Source organism: Equus przewalskii, chromosome 6, assembly GCF_037783145.1.
Source record: "Equus przewalskii isolate Varuska chromosome 6, EquPr2, whole genome shotgun sequence".
NCBI lineage: Eukaryota > Metazoa > Chordata > Mammalia > Perissodactyla > Equidae > Equus > Equus przewalskii.
The window spans coordinates 75,929,249-75,950,242 of record NC_091836.1 but is presented as its reverse complement, the minus strand read 5'-3'; the positions used below and the strand labels follow the sequence as shown (position 1 = coordinate 75,950,242).

The 20,994-nt window shown below is 37.5% G+C and overlaps 1 non-coding gene across 1 annotated transcript; it reads left to right on the top strand.

Moving 5' to 3' along the window:
- Positions 1–2,877: 2,877 nt before the first annotated feature.
- Positions 2,878–2,984, top strand: LOC139084357 (U6 spliceosomal RNA). The gene has a single exon (XR_011541705.1). It is a non-coding gene; the product is annotated as a U6 spliceosomal RNA (small nuclear RNA).
- The last annotated feature ends 18,010 nt before the right edge of the window (positions 2,985–20,994 follow it).

The window sequence follows — 20,994 nt, the reverse complement described above, 5'->3', positions numbered from 1 at the left end:
CAGACAACATGATCTTATATACAGAAAACCCTAAAGAAGCCATCAGAAAACTATTAGAAATAATTAACAAATACAGTATAGTTGCAGAGTACAAAACCAACTTACAAAAATCAGTTGCATTTCTATACTTTAATAACAAGCTCACAGAAAGAAAACTCAAGAATACAATTCCATTTACAATCACAACAAAGGAATAAAGTATCTAGGAATAAATTTAACCAAGGTGAAGGACTTATACAATGAAAACTATATGACATTATTGAAAGAAATAGATGATGACAAGAAGAGATGGAAAGAGATTCCATGCACATGGACTGGAGAATAAACATAGTTAAAATGTCCATACTACCCAAAGCAATCTACAGATTCAACGCAATCCCAATCAGAATCCGAATGATGTTCTTCACAGAAATAAAACAAAGAATCTAAAATTCATATGGGGCAACCAAAGACCCCAAATTGCTAAAGCAATCCTGAGAAAAAAGAACAAAGCTGAAGGCCTCACAATCCCTACTTCAAAATGTACTACAAAGTCATAGTAGTCAAAACAGCATGGTACTGGTGCAAAGACAGGCACACAGATTAATGGAACAGGACGGAAAGCCCAGAAATAAAACTGTACATCTATGGACAGCTAATCTTCAACAAAGCTTCCAAGAACATACAGTGGAGAAAAGATAGTGTCTTCAATAAATAGTGTTGGGAAAACTGGACAGCCACATGCAGAAGAATGAAAGTAGACCGTTATCTCATACCATACATAAAAATAAACTCAAAATGGATCAAAGACTTGAAGATAAGTCCTGAAACCATAAAACTCCTGGAATATAATATAGGTAGTACACTCTTTGACATTGAACTAAAAAGGATCTTTTCAAATACCATGTCTTCTCACACAAGGGAAACAAAAGAAAAAATAAACAAGTGGGACTTCATCAGATAAAGAGCTTCTGCAAGCCAAAAGAAACTAGGATATAAATACAAAGACAACCCACCATTTGAGAGAAAATATTTGCAAATCATAGATCCGACAAGAGGTTAATCTCCATAACATATAAGGAACCCACATAACTGAACAACAAAAAGACAAAAAATCCCATCAAAAAATGGGCAGAGGATACAAACAGACATTTTTCCAAAGAAGATATACAGATGGCCAACAAAAACATGAAAAGATGTTCAACATCAGTAATCATCAGGGAAATGCAAATCAAAACTACACTAAGATACCACCTTACACCTATTAAAATGGCTATAATCACTAAGACTAAAAACATTAAATGTTGGAGAGGATGTGGAGAAAAGGGAACCCTCACACACTGCTGGAGGGAATGCAAACTGGTGCAGCCACTACTGAAAACAGTATGGAGATTCCTCAAAAAACTAAAAATAGGACTACCATACAACCCAGCTATCCCACTACTGAGTATCTACCCAGACAACTTGAAATCAACAATCCAAAGTAACATATGTACCCCTATGTTCATTGCAGCACTATTCACAATAGCCAAGACATGGAAACAATATAAGTGCCCATTGACTGATGATTAGATAAAGAAGATGTTGTGTATGTATATATACACACACACACACACACACACACACACACACACAATGGAATAGTACTCAGCCATAAAAAAAGCCAAAATCATCTCATTTGCAACAACATGGAAGGACCTGGAGGGAATTATGCCAAGCAAAATAAGCCAGACTGAGAAAGACAAACACTATATGATTTCTCTCAAATGTGGTGTATAAACAAACATGCGGACAGAGAAAACAGTTCAGTGGTTACCAAGGGAAGGGGAGGGGGGTGGGCATAGGAGGTGAGTGGGAGCACTTCTGTGGTGACAGACAAGAAATAATGTACAAGTGAAATTTCACAATAACGTAAACTATTATGAACTCAATAAAAAAAATCAAAAAAACAAAGCACACTGGGGATAAATTAGAAGAATAAAAACAATTATAACCTAGAAATATTTTGGTAGTAGTGGAAGTGGTAGTAGTAATTGTAGTATTACTATCTAACATTTTTAAGCATTTTTCTATCAGTTAAGAATTGTGCTAAGCTCTGTATACATTTGACCATTTAATACTGGAAACAATTTATGAAGTAAGACTATTACTATCTCCATTTACAGATGAAGAAACACTTCCACAGAGAGTTTAAGTAGCTTGTCCAACATCAGGAAGTATGGTTGCTGAAAGATAAATTACAACAAGTTGAAGACAGAGAAAATCTGTATATGCAAAAAGAAAAGAAAGACTCTTTACAAAGTAATGAAAATCAGGCTGAAGGCAGACTTCCTATCATTAAAATAGAAAGCCAAGGACAATGAATGTCTTAAAGTGCTGAAATAAGAGAGATATCAACCTAGAAATCCACACCCTAGTCTATCTAATGGGGAAGATAAAATATTTTCAACTTGCACTGAAAGAGCTATTAAGGACAGACCTCAGTAAAAGGGAAATGGGAAGGATATGCAAGAGCAATAGTGAGCAAAGATATTGCTAAATATGGTAAGTGTACATCTGCATTGACCACTAAAAGTGACAATGATTGGTTTTATTGTAGAGAATTAAAAACAAGATCAGATAAAATAAAAAAATGGGAGAGGTAAATCAGTTAAAATTTTCTAAGTCTTCGTATCATTAAAGAATAGAATGGAAATATTAATTTTAGTCTTTAGTGAAACAAATGTGAAACAAATAGCTACATTTGAAAATGTAAGCATGAATATTAAAAGAACAGAAAGAGAGTTTGTACTTTCAAGTTAGCAATGATAAAATGGGATATAAGAAAATTTTGATCCATCTAGTAGAAGCCAAGACATAAGGTTATACGCAGAAAAATATTTGATAAAATTCAACACAGTGCTCGCTTCGGAAACACATATACTAAAATTGCAATGATACAGAGAAGATTAGCACGGCCACTACGCAAGGATGACATGCAAATTCTTGAAACATTCCATATTTTTCTGATTCTGGTCAAGAGCTGTATTCACCAGTTGGCTCAACATGCTAAAACAAACAAATCCTCCCCCCCTGGAAGTACAAGTCATCCACAGCTTCTGCCTTGGTTGCTTAAATTCTTCTATGTACACAAGCTATAAAATCACTGTTCAATGAGAAAAAAAATTCAATACAGATTGATAATAAAATAACACACTGAGAATACAGTGAAAAGTGTTTAATCTAATAAGGCACATCTCACAAACATTCAGCAAACATCACATTTAATGGTGAAATATTAAAATATTCTCTTTAGAATCAAGGACATTAAAATATGCCCCATATCACCATCCTTTTCCTCGTTAAATTACAGCTGTAGTGATCATAGTAAGACAAAATAAAAATTACAGCACTAAGGATTAGAAGACAAGAAACAAAATGTATATTATTTGCAGGTAGTATGATTACCTAGAGAATCCGGTAACATCTACAACCCAATTATTATAATTAACAAAAATGTTCAGCAAGTTTATTATCAAACAATCCTGCTGCAAAAAGTACAAAGCTGGCCTAAGTAGTTGATAGTAACAGACTGACACTGTCAGACAGCCTGTCATAAATACTTCATAATTAAATTCATAGAGGTTTTCATAAAATCCATAAATCATTCTGATGATTCCAGGCAACGTGCTCAAAGGCAGGCTGTCTAGATTTGCCTCTTTGCTAGCTAAAAGGTACTTATCAATGACAGGAAAAGCAAGAATCAAGTGATCCCAGACCTTAATAAATCTCTTTTTGCATGTGTTCACTAATAATAGTCTAATGATTGTGCCCATTGTGTATGAGTAAATTTGCATGTAGATAAATTACTAAATGTCCCCTAAATTATTCTTTCCTATCTGGATGTAAGATAAATTTACAAAATAGTATGCCTGCAAGAAACCATACAAAATGTAATTTTAAAACCATGCCACTAACGCTAACAAAACAATAAAGAAGCAAAGAGTAGATCTACCAAAGATGTACAAAAACTTTAAAGAAAATTATGAAACTTTATTGAAGCACATAAGCAAACACTTAAATAATAGAGAGACAAACTATATTCATGGAAGAGAAGTCTCAATAACAGAGAGATGGCCATTTTTCCTCATATTAATTTTTAAACTCAATATAACTATAGCCAAAAATCTACCAAGGTTTCCATGAAACTTTAAAAGTTTACCTTAAAATAAATATGGATATCTATCTAAAGAGCCCAAAATAGCCAATAGTGCCAGAGCAAGAAAAATAGGAGGAGAAACTTGCCCAACCAGATAACAGTCTTTTAAAACTCCATACTACTTAGGGGCCGGCCCCGTGGCCGAGCGGTTAAGTTTCGCGCTCTGCTTTGGCGGACCAGGGTTGCGCCAGTTCAAATCCTGGGCGTGGACATGGCACCACTCATCAGGCCATGCTGAGGCGGTGTCCCACATGCCACAACTGGAAGGACCCAAAACTAAAAATACACAATTATGTACCAGGGGGCTTTGGGGAGCAAAAGGAAAAAAATAAAAAATAAATTTTAAAAAATCCATACTATTTAGAATAATCTAATAATGACAGAAGATAGACAAATATAGCAAAGACATAGACATAGAATAAGAGCCTAGAAAAAGACCGTTGCATGTATACCAACTTCCTATATTATAGAGAGAGTGTTACAAATCAGAAGTGGAACATGACTGTTAGATAAATTAGGTGAGGAAAATGTGATATCTATACGGAAAAGATTTGACTTATGTCCCTACTCATATCAATGAATTTAATGATGTCTTACAGAAAAGCAATTCTATTCCCATGTATGTATGTATGTGGCTTTTAGAAAAATCTCAAATATCTTCAAATAGAAATGTGTGCTATCATTGTACAATCACTGTAAATCGCTGTAATAGCAAAAAGAGAATTAGAAACCACTTAATCAACTCCCAGTGGGAAACTGGATAAATATGCTGTGGTAAATTCATACAGTGAAATTCACACACTGTACTTTTATACAGCAAAGATGAACAAATTAGGTCTGTGTGTATGAACACAGATAAATCTCAATAACGTAATGCTGTTCAAAATGCAAGCTGCAGAGCTATGGATGTAGTATGCAGATTTTGAAACATACAAAGTACTGCTATATTTATTACAGACAAATATGTAATAAAATTATATAAAATTGGACAGAAAAGACATATACAAACTTCATAACAGTAGTTATTAGGGAGAGATGAAAGGAAAGGAACTCTGAACTTATACAAAAGGATTATAATAGTATCTGTAATGTTTTAGTTCTATAAAAATCCATAAAGAAAATATAGAAAATTTTTAAATTTCTTAAATTTATGTCATGCACACTTATTATAGTTCTTTTGAAACTATACAAAATATTTTATAATTTTTAAATTTTCTTAAAATATAGTAAGAGATAGTCTGTGTATTCTGTTAAGGCAGGGATTTGGGGCAGTTTTTCCCTCCATTGCTGTATCTCCAGCACTAAGAATAATTTAAGATATGTAATTTATACTAAAAAATACGTGCTGAATGAATACATAAATGAGAAATTACATGGGCCATAGATGCAAAGAGAAAGGAACAACTAACCAATTAACTCTGTTCGGTATAGATCTTCAAGACTACTTTTTGTGAAGCTTTCCATGGACACCACCTAAACGTTCTCCTCTTTTTCCCCTCCTCTTTCTCTGCTTCCTCCTCCTCCTCATCTTCTTCCTCCTCCTCCTCTTTCTGCTTCTTCTCCTTCTTCCTCTCCTTCTCCTTCTCCCCCTCCTCCTCCTTCTTCTCTTCCTCCTTTTCCTTCTCTTCCCCTCTCTCTCTCTCTCTCTATCTCCCTCACCCCTCTACTCCATTCCCCTACCCCTGATCTTCCTTACAGCTTGAATTCCCCTAAGATAACTGCTATGTGTTATGTTCTACAGAGGTCTATGTCAGCATCTCATTTCACCACCAGATTTTAAGCTCCTGGGGCAGGGAATCTGACTATTTTGTTTGGTCCTGGCTCCTGGTACAATGTTGCGCATAGTAAAAAAAAAAAAAAAAGATGAAGAAACATTGAGTATGAAAAGATGAGCTGAATCTATGCCAGTTATGGCTCTAATATCTCTGACAGTTCTACCCTGAAATTCTTCAATAGAGTCTTAGCATAGGGTGGCCTAAGTGGCAGAAGCAAGTCCCAAGAGTGTTCCAAGATAGAAAATGGAAGTATAGTGCTGAGTGATAATCCCAGAACTGAGAAGGATAGAGAGAGATCCTCTCAGAAGAAATGTCTCAAGAACTCAGCCTTGGGGGATGAATGGGAAAATAGTTGGGGAGAGTTTCTCACGGTATTTAGAATGGGAAGTGAACTATGAGTAGAAGTATTTTGGAGGCTCTGGGCTTGAGAATGTAACTAGATTGAAAGGATTCTGTGAGAAAAGAAAAGACATAAGAGCTTGAAATAGTTCTCTTCATGAAACCTCAAGTATCTCATCTGGAGAATAAAAAGAAATCCTTCCTATTGGCTCTGTGGCTGTTGGAGCTTTGACATGAATGTGATAACACCTTTTACTCTCACATCCAGTTTACGAGATTGGTGAAGGTATGTTTCTCCAGGATAAATATGACCTCCTTCCAGGGAAGATATGCAGATCCAGAGTGAGTCAGGAACATACAGAATCCTACTTAGTTGTCTTCAAAGGAGATCATTTCTTCCAGCCTCCACCACCTTCCCTAGCTCCAGATAAGAGGGACAGAAAGAACATAGCTTGAAAGGTTATTTCACGTCACTGCTAAGTTATCCACAGACAAGATGAAGTCCCGGAATGACTCCCCCAGCCTTCAACCATACTTTCTTCAGACCTCCCTCCCCAAGACCCTCAGTTATCTCTCACCCCCATTCCTGGCTACTCCAAAAATAAGCCTGGACTCTTTTTATCTAAAAGTTATGTTGCTGATCTCTAGGAAGGAAGATCTCAGAGGACAAAAATCACCAACTTTGGAAAGGTACTGAGGTGTCAGAGTTTCCAAGAAATTTTTCAGCCTAGTTCCTTGCCTGAGGCTGCTGATGATCTTGGAGGAGACCCCTTAGAAGATCCATGACAAAGAGCTCAATCTCCAGAGAAGAACACAGAAAATCTCTCCTCTCCACTCAGTGCATGCTCTTCTATATGTCCTGAAGACCTCCTCCCTAGGACTAAAGGTACTTCGGGGCACAACAGTGAGGACTGGAGCCCACACAAGTTTCTTCCTGGTCTTAGGTGAGTCATGTACTTCTCAGGGCCTTCTATCATGAGAGTTTCCTCATGTGCCTACTGCTTCCCACTTAAAAGTACGTTAAGTATTTTATTACAATGTTTCCTACAGTTTTAAAATAAAATGCAAGACCCTTTTAAAAATCCTATCACCCATCTATAATTTATTTTTTAATTGAATTACTAATTCACCTACTCATCAAACTCTTATTGAGTGTATTCTATGTGCCTGAACTGGGATAGGTACTATCCGTACAACAATTAAGAAGATACATCAAGGCCAGGAGTCTGCTGAGTTGTCTCCAAAGGAGACTTCACCTAGCATCCACCACCGGCCCCAGGTGCAGGTAAGAGCAACAGAAATAACATAGATTGAAAGGTTAGCTCATGCCACCAGTCAGTTAAGTTTTCCAGAGACACGATGAGGTTCTAGCATGGCTTCCATATTAGAGACATATTAACAAAGAAGTAATTATAATCCAGTAATTATAATCAGTGCCATATTGGGGAGAAATTCAGATATCTATTGGCACACAAGTTAGGGCCAGCTAACCTACATTTGAGAGAATGAGGAAAATCTTTTTGGAGAAAGTGCCATCTAAAGTTAGAACTAAATGATGACAAAAAGTAAGAAGAATTAAAATAGAGAATCATATAGAATGAACAGGTGAAAATTCCAGAGGTAAGAGAGAGTATGGCAAGCATAAAAGTAGCTAAGTATGGCTGGTGTTTAGAAGAGAAAGTGAGAAGTCACAAGACATAGGCCTGGGGAAAGGAACACAGATAACACAGGATATCAGAAACAGAAGGAGAAAAAGTCTTGGACAAGAAGATTAATGAGTTTCATTTTGGACATGTTGCATTTCAGTTATCTGAGAGGCATCCAACTGTAGCTGTTTATTAGCTATGGGTGTGGATATCCAAAAGAAATCCTGGGTCTCTCAGTGAATAGGATCCCGTCACTTAAGATAGAAACCTGGTGTAGTCCTGAACTCCTTCCAATTTTTCATCCCATCCTCAATATCCAAGCAATTATCAAATCCCAATTATTCTGCCTCCTAAATATCTCTTTAATATATCCATCACTCCCCATTTCCATTGGTCATGCCATGGTTTGAAGCACCATCATTTCACACCTATATTAAGCCAACAGCCATGTAAATGGTTCCTCTATTTCCACTCATGCATTCCACTGAAAATATTCTCTGCTTTCTGCTCTTTCTAAAATCTCTTAGGAAAGGGGATTTACTTGGGGAAAAAAAAGGATGAATAATCCACTCAAACCCGCTCAACTATTAAAGGTATTTAATTTAAATCTAAAATATTAAAAGATAAAAAATAATTTTATGACAATTTAGAGATAAAGATAAGTTTAAAAGTAAAAGATAAAAATTTATTTTATGACAATTTTAGAAAATATTGCCAGCCCTCACTCCTCTTTTGTGGGACCCCAAGGTCTTTTATCTCTGTTTCTCTACTACGTCTCCATATAGAAGAACTGATTCTGCAAGGTCATTAGCTACTTTTCTTGCATAACTTCAGCTTTCACACGGACTTAACTCTACTTCTTGTTCTTATGTACCACCTAATTTGACTACACTTTTATGGCTCAGTTTAAATGCTCAACAGAGAGGCTCTAAATGTCTCATCCCAGTATGGAATAGTTCTACCAGGTCAGATACACACATTTGATTCTACCAATGGTTGCTTCTGGAGTAGCAGCAACCTGCCAGAAATATAGCCACCCAGCTCACTAATTCCCCAGACTGTGGGATAAATTAAAAGAAGAGAGTTGGGCGGGGCAGGCACTCAACATTACACCACTAAATATAAATCTAATCATGCCACTGTTCTGCTTAAAACACTCCAAAGGATTCCCATAATCCTCAGAATAAGGTCCAAGTTCTATGGAACACAGCTCAAGGCAATGCACTATCTACCCTATCTCACACTCCAACTTCATTTCTTTTCAGTGTTATTAATGAAACTTTTTTTCTGAAATATATTTGACATACAACGTTGTGTAAATTTAAGGTGTACGACGTTAATTTATTGCATTCATAGATTGTAATATGATTGTCATTGTAATGATAATTAGCACTTCTGTCACATTACATAGTTATCATTTTTTTAGAGGTTAGAATAATTAAGTTCTTCTCTTAGTAGGTTTGTTGATTATAGTACAATATTATTGTCTATATTCACTGTACTGTGCATTCAATCTCCAGGGCTGATTTACTACTCATTGTAAATTTGCACCATTTAACTTTGTTTCTATTCACTTTCCACATCAACCAACATACTCTAGTGATGTAGAATTTTATTCAGCTCCTCAAATGAGGCATATTTTCTTCACAAATGCAGTTACCTCTGTTGAGTCTTTTCCCCCTCTTCCTTCCCTTCATTAGATGATTTCCTTATATCTTTCAAATCTCATTCCGTTTTCCAGGAAACCTTCCCTATAATCTCATTTCAGAGTTAAGCCCTTCTCCAAGATTTTCACAAAAAGGACCTTGTAGTGCTCATTCATAGTACTTGTGGTTTTCTATTTCAGTTGTTGATTTAAGGTCTTTCTCCCCACTAGTCTGTGAACTCCATGAGGACTGAGAGACTATGACCATCTTCTTCATGGGTATAGCACCAGCCTATTGTGCCTGACACATAAGAGAGGTTCCAGAATGTTCCATAAGTATTTGCAGAGTTAAAAGTAAAAGAAGGAGAAAAGGAGGACTGGAGATACAAACATGAAATGAACATCACCCAGAAGATTCAATGCAGTGAGCTCAGAAAATTTAAGAAGATGAGGAGTAGCAAAGGGCCCAAAAGATGGAGAGAGAGCAGTAAGAGAAGATAGAGAAAAGTCAGAACAGTTTTGTATGACAGAATCCCAGAGCTTTATAACAGAAGAAACAGAGAAAAATATTGCTGGGTATCCCTTCACATCCGTCATACATGCACACAGAGTGCAAACATAGATGCTTCCTTGGACATAGTCCCTGGGAAGCTTGAATTAGTATGAGATCCATATTCATCACTGAACAATCGAGTTAGAGACACCTATGGAAGTTATCCAGGACTCTCAGTTTTTTTATTAAAAACTTTTTTATATTTACATTGTTTAAAGTAATATTATTTAGATAACATAAAAAGGAGAATTAAGGAATAAGCATGAAACAATATAGAGCCAAAAGGCCCGCAAGGTAGAAGAACTGCGTCAGAAACTCAAGGTTTGTTGGTTGCGTAATGGCTTTAACATAATACACATCCTTTAACTCACCACTCAACCTGAGAAGTAGACCATTGGCAATGACTCACATTTCCTTCTGTCCTTCTCTATGGTTTTCCCTGCTTCGTAAAACCTGAGGTAACCACTACTCAGATCTTGTGTTTTTCTCCCTTACTTTTTTAAAATATAGTTTTAGCACACACATTTATTTCTAAGACACATATTGTTTAGTTTTAGTTGTTTTAACATTTTACAAAGAGTCTTAAGTGCTCTATAATCTTGGACTTATATTTTTCACTTAGGACATTGTGCTAAGATTCACCCATATTTCCCATATGTAGTTGCAGCTCACTTTTGGACTATTGTGTAATAATGTTACATTATGTGAACATGCTAGAATGTATCTATCACCCCAAACCTTTGTTTTGTTTCCCCAGCTTTTGCTTTTCTGAGCAATACTACTCAGACATCTTTAGCCATATCTCCTGGTGCACATATGCCAGAGTTCCTCTTGAACATATGCCTAGGCGTAGAATTCTAGTGCACGTAAATGTTCAACTTTAGAAGAGAAAGCCCAACTCTTTTTCCAAAGAGGTTGTACCAATTTACACTCCCACCAGCAAAATATATACAAGGTCCTGTTGACACACATGCTCTTAAACTCTTGAAATGTTTGTATTTTCTAATTTTGTCAATCACATAAGCATAAAATGAAATCTCATTGTGACAGATTTGCATCTCCCTGATCATTGTGAAGCTGAACACCTTTATTAGCCACATATCTGTGCAGTGTTATTAAGACTGCTTGTCAATTTTTCAACTGTGTGGTTCAAGGTAATTTTTCTGGAACAGAATGGGAAATTTTCCCAGTGGGTGTTCTCATGTCACATGGACTAGGACTTTCACTCCATATGGACTTTCACCCCTACAATCAATTTATTGACCAGATATTACGAACTTGCCCCAAGATAAAATGGAGCAATCGTGAGCAAATGTGCAGGCTTAACTAATCTGGAAAGTACAAGATCCTGCTGAGGAGCTCTGAAGGAAGAGATCATTTTACCATTCCCTCTCGCCAGCAACCCTCATAAGAGAAATAGAATATTTCCCTCGTGATTTGCTTAAGTTCCCACTTCATTAACTCTTCTAACTAACAGAACTCTCTCAGCCTTTGCCACCCCACGACCTACCTTTTCCTCGAGACTCCCTCTCATGGGACTGCCTACAAGCCAGTGTCAGACTCTCAGAACACACAGTTTTAACATAACAGATTTGCTGCTGTGAGACAGTTCAATGTAGAAAGAAACATAAGAATTGTGCTGAGGAACCAGAACATCTAAGAAGTGGATCAGATAAGTCCTATCCCTGGGGACATAACTCCCCTGGGCATGGTACTGGTAGCCCTGAAGCTCTCTATCTGTTCCTCATCCGAGAGAGGGACAGTCAGCAATGGTCGTTATCCACTCCATTCAACAAAACAAAAAACTTAGACTCGAAGATGATATTAGGGTGAAGAATATGTGGAAACTTGGGCCTACTCAGGAACTTCCCTGAGATCAAGTGGATATTTGGTTTTCAGGCCTCTTCTTGATGGGCCCCTGCTTTTTGAAGCATTTTCTCACAATCCTCCTTGCTGGCTTAAAGATAAAATAAGTCCACTCCCTTTTCTTTTAACTTTCTCCTGCCATATCAAAATTCACATGTTCGGCAGGAAGCCCAAGACTGCACATACTTATGTCATTTGTCCTGTAAATCTTAACACTCCCCATCCACTCCTGACACACACAGGGACAGGGTCAGGTGAAGGAAGTGAGGGATCCAAAGCACAAAATGTAAGGAGGTACTCACTCTCAGGGTTGTGCAAATTGCCTTACCCATGAGAATCAGTAGGCACTGTATTTAGAGATTACAAAACTTTTTGGGGCCCAAGAAATTATTTTAATTTTAATTTCTTTTAAAACTAGAGTAAAAATGAACATAATAATAATGAATATATAGTCAAGAATCCAGCTTGGATCATATTTGTCTATAAATCAACACTGTGGCTAAATATAATTTTTAAGATTTTTTATGGGGAAAGGGGCTGAAGAAGGCAAAAGTGTCTAGGCCCCATAAACATTTTATTGTGGTCCTGAGACTCTGCACAAACATGTTGATCTAATATTTTATTTTAGACTAAAATCTGTCTAACCATCGAAATGTTATATTAATATCTCCATGACAACACACCAAAAAGAAAATTTCAGGCCAATATCACTGATGAATATGGAGGCAAAAATCTTCAACAAAATACTAGCAAATTTATTGCAACAATACATTTAAAAAATCATACACCGTGATCAAGTGGGATTTATTCCAAAGATGTAAGCATGGTTCAACATCCACAAATCAGTGAACATGATACAGCATATCAACAAAATGAAGAATAAAAATCAAATGATCATCTCAGATGCAGAGAAAGCATTTGACAAGGTACAGTCTCCATTTATGATAAAACTCTGAACAAAATGTGTATAGAAGGAAAGTACTTCAACATAATAAAGGCCATATATGACAAACCCACATACTCAATGTTGAAAAACGGAAAGCGATACCTTTAAGAAGAGAAAACAGACAAGGATATCTACTTTCACCACTCTTATTTAACATAGAATTGGAAGTCCTAGCCAGAGCAATCAAGCAAGAAAAAGAAATAAAAGGGATCCAAATGTGAAAGGAAGAAGTAAAACTGTCACTATTCACAGATGACATGATTTTATATACAGAAAATCCTAAGGAATCCACCAAGAAACTGTTAGAAATAATAAATGAATACACTACAGCTGCAGGATACAAAGTGAACATTCAAAAATCAGTTGCATTTCTATACACTAACAACAAAATAATAGAACGAGAAATTAAGAATACAATCCCACTTACAATTGAAACAAAAAGAATAAAATATCTAGGAATAAATTTAACCAAAGAGGTGAAAGACCTACACACCAAAAACTATAAAACACTGTCAAAAGAAATTGAGGAAGACATAAAGAAATGGAAAGATATTCCATCCTCATGGATTGGAAGAATTAACATAGTTCAAATGTCCATATTACCTAAAGCAATCTACAAAATCATGCAATGCCTATCAAAGTCCCAGTAATATTTTTCACAGAAATAGAAGAAGAATTCCTAAAATTTATATGGAACAACGAAAGACCCCGAATAGCAAAAGCAATCCTGAGAAAAAAGGTAAAGCAGGAAGTGTCACACTCCTTGATTTCAAAATACAGTACAAAGCTGTATAGTAATCACAACAGCATGGTATTGGCAGAAAAACTGAAACACAGATCAAGGGAACAAAACCAAGAGCCCAGAGATAAACCCACACATCTATGGACAGCTAATGTTTGACAAGGGAGCCAAGAATATGCCATGGAGAAAGGAGAGTCTCTTCAACAAATGGTGTTGGGAAAACTGGACAGCCATATGCAAAAGAATGAAAGTAGACCATTATCTTACACCATAGACAAAATTTAACTCAAATTGGATTAAAGACTTGAATGTAAGACCTGAAACCATGAAACTTCTAGAAGAAAGTATAGGCAGTGCACGCTTCAACATTGGTCTTAGCAGCATCTTTTCGAATACCACATCTTGCCAGGCAAGGGAAACAAAAGAAAAAGTAAACAAATGGGACTACATCAAACTATAAAGCTTTCTGCACGCCAAAGGAAACCATCAAGAAAATGAAAATACAACCTACCAATTGGGGGAAAATATTTGCAAACCACATATCCAGCAATGGGTTAATTGCCAAAATATATAAAGAACTCACAAAACTCAACAAGAAAGAAGCAACCCAATTAAAAAATGGGCAAAGGATCTGAACAGACATTTTTCCAGAGAAGATATAGAGATGGCCAACAGGCACATGAAAAGATGTTCAACATCACTAATTATTAGGGAAATGCAAATCAAAACTACAACGCGACATCATATCACACCTGTCACAATGGCTATAATTAACAAGACAAGGAATAACAAGTGTTGGAGAGGATGTGGAGTAAGGAGAATCTCTCATACACTGCTGGTGGGCATGTAAACTGGTGCAGTCACTATGGAAAACAGTATGGAGATTCCTCAAATAATTAAAAATGGAACTACCATATCATACAGCTATTCCACTTCTGGGTATTTATCCAAAGAACACAAAAACACAAATATGTGAAGTTGTTTACACCCCTATGTTCATTGCAGCATTATTCACAATAGCCAAAACTTGTAAACAACCTAAGTGCCCATCAATTGATGAATGATAAACAAGATGTGGTATATATACATAAGGGAATACTACTCAGCTGTGAAAAAGAAAAGGTGAAATCTTTCCATTTGCAACAACATGGATGGACCTTGAGGGTATTAGGCTAAGCAAAATAAGTCAGATAGAGAAAGTCAAATACCATGTGATTTCACTCATAAATAGAAGATAAAAACAACAACAACGATAAACACAGAGACACAGATCTTAGGTTGGTAGTTATCAGAGGGTAAGGGAGGGAAGTGGGCAAGAGGAGTAATAAGGCATATGTGTACGGAGGTAGATGGTAATTAGTCTTCAGGTGGTGAACATGATGTAGTCTACACAGAAATCAAACAATAATGATGTTCAACTGAAAAAAAAACAAGGAATATGACAAAATCCCCTACAACGGTGAGGAGCACAGGAAGGTGGGACTTTGAGGTGTGGGGGATGGGAGACTTCCTATGAACAAGCAGACAGCTACAACACATCACAGTGTGATAGGAGCGTTACAAGAGTGTGAAGTAAGTGCTGTGACAGCACAGAACAGAAGAGCTCAGTAGAGATCCATGCACATAAAGTCGTGTAGGTGTCCTGAGAGGGGGAGGGGGAAATTTGCAACAAAATGGGTAGGAATTCTGGAGAAACAGGAAAAAATATGTATGAAGTTCACCTGAAAGAATATGTATGTGTCAGACATACAGGGTTTGAATAGAAGAAGGAAAATGAGGCAGGAAGTAACGATCTACAAGCAATGATATAGTGAATTAGATCACGGAGAAAGATAATAAGTAGCAAAATAAAATGCTTTACATGTGATTTAGGTTTGAGAGAAAACTGTCAGAAATAACATTACTAAAAAGCTCTAATATAAAAGATAGAGAACAGGGGCCAGCCCGGTGGTGCAGTGGTTAAGTTCACACGTTCCGTTTCGGTGGCCCGAGGTTCACTGGTTCGGATCTCGAGTGTGGACATGGCACCACATGGTAAGCCATGCTGTGACAGGCTTCCCATATATAAAGTAGAGGAAGATGGGCATGGATGCTAGCTCAGGGCCAGTCTTCCTCAGCAAAAAGAGGAGGATTGGCAGCAGATGTTAGCTCAGGGCTAATCTTCCTCAAAAAAAAAGATAGAGAACAGTGAGATTCTCTTTTTCTCATCATGAGCACACAATATGCTTTTAAGAGTTTAGTTCACTTTGGTGTTGAATCATCCAAATCAGCTAATATGATTTGGATGTTAATTTTCAAATCAAACACTGTAGAAAAACAGCTAATTCTGGCATAAAGGTCTTTCATAGGAAATGAAAACACAAGTCTTATTAGCACTGGGAGCCCGCTTCTCTCTCTGTCCTTGGGTAACTTGAAAACTAGAACAGCAAGACAGTTAAAGCACTTTCCCTGAGGAAGAAACTCTAATGTGCCCAGGTCTCTGCTCCCAAATTCCTTCCCTACCCTGTGTCTGCTGTGTTCATCATCCTGTGCTCAACCACCCCCACCATTGGTACACACACGCACAGACGCACACACAAAAACACACACTTACACAGATCATCATTAGTTTTCTTTCTGCAGTAAATTTAAAACCTAGGAAGGATGAAAGAAAAGAAAGAAATGAAGGAAGAAAGGAAGGGAAGAAAGAAGGTAGGAAAGAAGGAGGAGCGAGAGAAAGAAAGAGGGAGGGAGGGAGGAAGGAAGAAAGGAAAAGGAAAGAATAAAGATGATTCCTTTTAATCAGCTGATGTCTTTTTTTAAGAAAAAACAACCAACAGAAACATAAGCGAAACCAGTTTCTCACTTCTTGCTCAAAGGATAAGTTCAGCTCTCTCTGCCACAGAGGAAGGCAAAGTCTGGGCTGGAGACATGAGTCAGCAGCCTGCCCGGCTCAAGGAAGGAATCTGCTTTACCTTCTCTCCGGTTTCTCTGGAGCAAACTGAGAACAAAGTGCTTGTAACTTGACTGAACGCTAGTTAAGCTTCTCTCCTTTCCCCTGGGCCCTGAACTTTGACCCACCTCCTCCTGACCTAGCACACAATCCCCTTAATGCTCCCTCCTAAGAATCTGCAGACCTCAGGGAAAAACATTCCCTGATGATCCTACTCTCTCCATTCCCTGTTCTTTCTTGCCCTGTTGACAATTCCCCATAAAGAAAATTCCTGGGGCCAGCCCCATGGTTAACTTCACGCACTCTGCTTCCATGGCCCAGGGTTTCACTGGTTTGGATCCTGGGTGCACTTTGTTTCAATTGAGTGGTGGGGACAAACAGCTCAGCTAATCTTTTATGAGGCAAATAACGGGAATTTAAACAATCTGTGTCTGGCCTCATTATAAGTAAAAACGGGGAACAAGATTGAGGCCTATCTAATTCAGTCATATGGGGAGGAGTGGTCCTTTGCAGTCAGACATTTCTCAGAAGACATAAGAGTGGATGGATTTCTTTACCCATCACTGTTTTCCAGGAGTAAAAGGCTCAGGAAAGCTTAACACTGTTATGCTTTATGTAAGTAATAGGTGGTATTGTAAGCATAGAGAAGAGAGGTGCTAACTTAACCTGAAAGACTAATGGAAGACTTCACAAATAAGAAGAAAATTGAACTGGGTCAGGAGTAATAACTAGCTGTTCTAATAATCAAATTGACGTAAGACAGATTAACAGGAGAAAACTAAATTTAAATGTGTACATACAGGAGCCACACAAAGACATGAAGACTCAGAGGCAGTCAGGAAATTGAGGCTTATATGCCATCCTGAGCTAAGGAGAAGTGGGTAGTGGGCTGGGCTTCAAACGGCAAGATGAATGATTCATGTAAGTAACAGGTGCTACTGCAAGCACAGAGAAGAGAGGTACTAACTCAACCTGAAACACTAATGGAAGGCTTCACAAATAAGAAGAAAATTGTACTGCGTCAGGAGTGATAATTGACTGTCCTAATAATCAAATTTCCATAAGACAGATTAACAGGAGAAAACTAAAATTAAAGTGTATGCATATCAGAGCCCCACAGAGACATGAAGACTCAAAGGCAATCAGGCAATTGAGGCTTATATGCCATCCCGAGCTAAGAAGAAGTGGGTAGGGGTCTGGGCTTCAAAAAGGAGGAAGATGCCACGCAGATAAGTCTTTCTGATATAAAAGTTATCTCTGGTAATAGCACTGTTCCTGGTACAGGCCCCCTATCTAAATTTTTGTAGGCAGTTAAAGGAGAAGAAAAATGCTTTTCCTGAGTCTGTTGGGTCTTAATTGCATTCAGCTCAAGATAATCCACATGCCAAAGTGGCACATTTTGGGGTGGCATACTCTGCTCCTCCTCAATATACAGGGTTAAGAAAACGATGAGGTTGAGGAAAGATGGCAAAGTGTAGTTTCTAAGTGAAATAAAGTGAACTGGAAGGTGGGAAAAGGAAAAAGAATGGCGGTGAAAGGAATTATGTTGATTGTTGCCAGATTATGAGGGGTCTTGAATCAGGACCAAGTAATTTGACCATATTATAAACCAATGAAGTTTTAAAAGCTTTGTAAACAAGTAAATGATATCAATATGAGTTTCAGGATGTAGTGTGAAAGATGGACCACAATAGGGAGAGAGATAACAGACAAAGGGCTTCTCAAACAGAGCAGTCAAACAAATAGGGCAAACTAATACCCCGCATTTGATAGGAATCCAACAGGGACCATAATTCAGGGGAAGAAATAGAAAAAATCAGCTTCCAAGACATAAAAGGTGCCCATGTCACATTGTCATTATCAAAGTTGTATGGATTCCACCAAATGGCTAGAGCCAGGAATTTGAGATGAGTTTCTAAGTGGAGAAGCCATTCTCCATAGTTAATCCAGAAAGTCAGAAGAGAAGCTCCAAATACAAACAGAATAAGATCTAGGATAAGAGGCAGAGCCTAAGAGGCAAGCTAAAAATTTTGTTAATTTTTTTCTTTTTTTATTGAGATGTAATTGACATATGACATTATATTAGTTTCAGTTGTACAACAAAATGATTCCATATATGTAAATCTTGCAAAATGATCACCACACTAAATCCAGTTAACATCCAACACCTCAGATAGTTATAATTTTTTCTCTTGTGATGAGACCTTTTAAGGTCTAGTCTCTTAGCAACTTTCAAAATTACAATACAGTATTATCAACTATAATCACCATGCTGCACATTACATCCCCAGGACTCATTCATTTTATAACTAGAAGTTTGTACCGTGTGACCTCCTTCATCCATTTTGCCTGTTCCCCACCGCCCCCCCCCCCCCCACCTCTGGCAAACACCAGTCTATTCTCTGTATCTATGAGTTTGGTTGTTTTGTTTGTTTATTTGTTACTTTCCACATACAAGTGAGATCATATGGTATTTGTCTTTTTCTGCCTAACTTATTTCACTTAGGACTCAAGGTCTACCCATGTTCTCACAAATGGTAGGATTTCCTTCTTTAATGGCTAAATAATATTCCATTATTTATTTACCACATTTTTTTATTCATTCATCCATCAAAAGCCATTTAGGTTGTTTCCATGTTTTGGCTATTGTAAATAACGCTGCAATGAACATGGGAGTGCAGAGCTTTCCAAGTTAGGGTTTTGATTCCTTCAGATAAATACCCAGAAGTGGAATTGCTGGATCATTTCATTTGATGGAAACTAGAAAAGATTGGACACTGCAAGAAAAGGCTAAAGCAGCTCATGATTAGCAGCAAAGTCACAACTCCTCAAACACATATTCTTTAACCACATGATCAAAAGTAGCCTCAAGTTGCTCTTCATCCCATTACCTGCTTATTTCTTTCTTAACACTAAAACAATTTGAGATTATTTTCCATATTCAAGTATTGACAAGTTGATGGTCTGCGTCCCTTCACTAGAATGTAAACTCTCCAAGGACAGGGATCTAGCATGTTTTACTCATCAATCAACCCACAGCACCTAGGACATTTTCCAGCATGTTGTAAGCCCTCAATAAAAATGTGTGGAATAAATGCTGGAATTTTTAACATATCTTGCTAAGTCTATGATCCATGGTAGATGTACGATGAGTTCACTTAAAGGCACATTATCGTGATGGGTCAAAGAGAGGAGAGATAGTCAACAAAGAGAAGGTCCCCAGATTGACCACAAGGAAAATGTTGAAGGGGCCCCTTGGACTGGGTAATTAGAATGTGACTATCAGGCTTATAGAGAATTTTTCTAGAAAAAAGTGAGGGCAGAAGTGAGACTAAATAATGAGAAGTGGATAGGATGTATTCATCAATTCATTCCATCTATGAACATTTATTGAGACAGAAGTGCTAAATTTCAAATACATTTTGAGAAATCAGGCAATAAAAAGAACATCAAGAAGATAAAAGCTTATAGAGGAGGCAGGATCCAATCTGCATTTCAATGGAATAGGAAGACTTGTGCATGTTTTCTGGGCCAAAGCAAAGCAACCACAAAAGTAAGACACTCAAGATATTTCAGACTCAAGATACAGAAAACAAGAGCCAAGAGGAGGTAAGTAGTAGCAGGATTTAGAGGACAGAGTTAGTGTTGCAACGATGTTAGGGACACTTCTTCCTTAAGGACTGGAGGGAAAACCACAAGAATGGAATTAGATTCTTAATTAGAAGGTGAAAATGTTTGAAGGTGAGAAAGGTCTGACCACATGGCTTCTGCATTCTCTAGAATTAGAAAACGAGGTCACCAAAAGTGAGAGGAGCCTTAACGAATGCTCTGTTTGATGTAATCTTTCCTGTACTCCTAGCCCCCTCTCTATGCTTCTGGATTGTGGGTTCAAGGGACCCTCTTATTTCTTCTTATTTCTCTGTCTAACTCCATTGTCTGGCAAAGTGCCTGGCACTTACCAGGAGATCAATAACTGTGTGTAAATTAGATGTAAAATTATGAAGATGTGATGTCTGATTGCGGGGAGTGAAGGAAATAAAAGAGTCAAAGTAGACTTTCATTGGGGCCTGAGGCACTGGGAAGCTGGAAATAGGATGAGAGTGTTGAGAAAACAAAAGGAAAAAGAGATTTCGAAAGAAGGTGGTGAGTGCAAATTGGGATGCACTTATTTATATTCCACCTCATAGGCACATGCTGGTGAGGACCTGGACAGGTTTCATTCCCTCAGGTCTCTAGAGATTCAACTTTCTTTTCTCATTGTTGTTGTGGTTGAGGAAGATTCACCCTGTGCTAACATCTGTGCCAATCTTCCTCTATTTTATATGTGGGTGGCCGCCACAGCATGGCCACCGCTGAGGGGTGTAGGTCTGTGC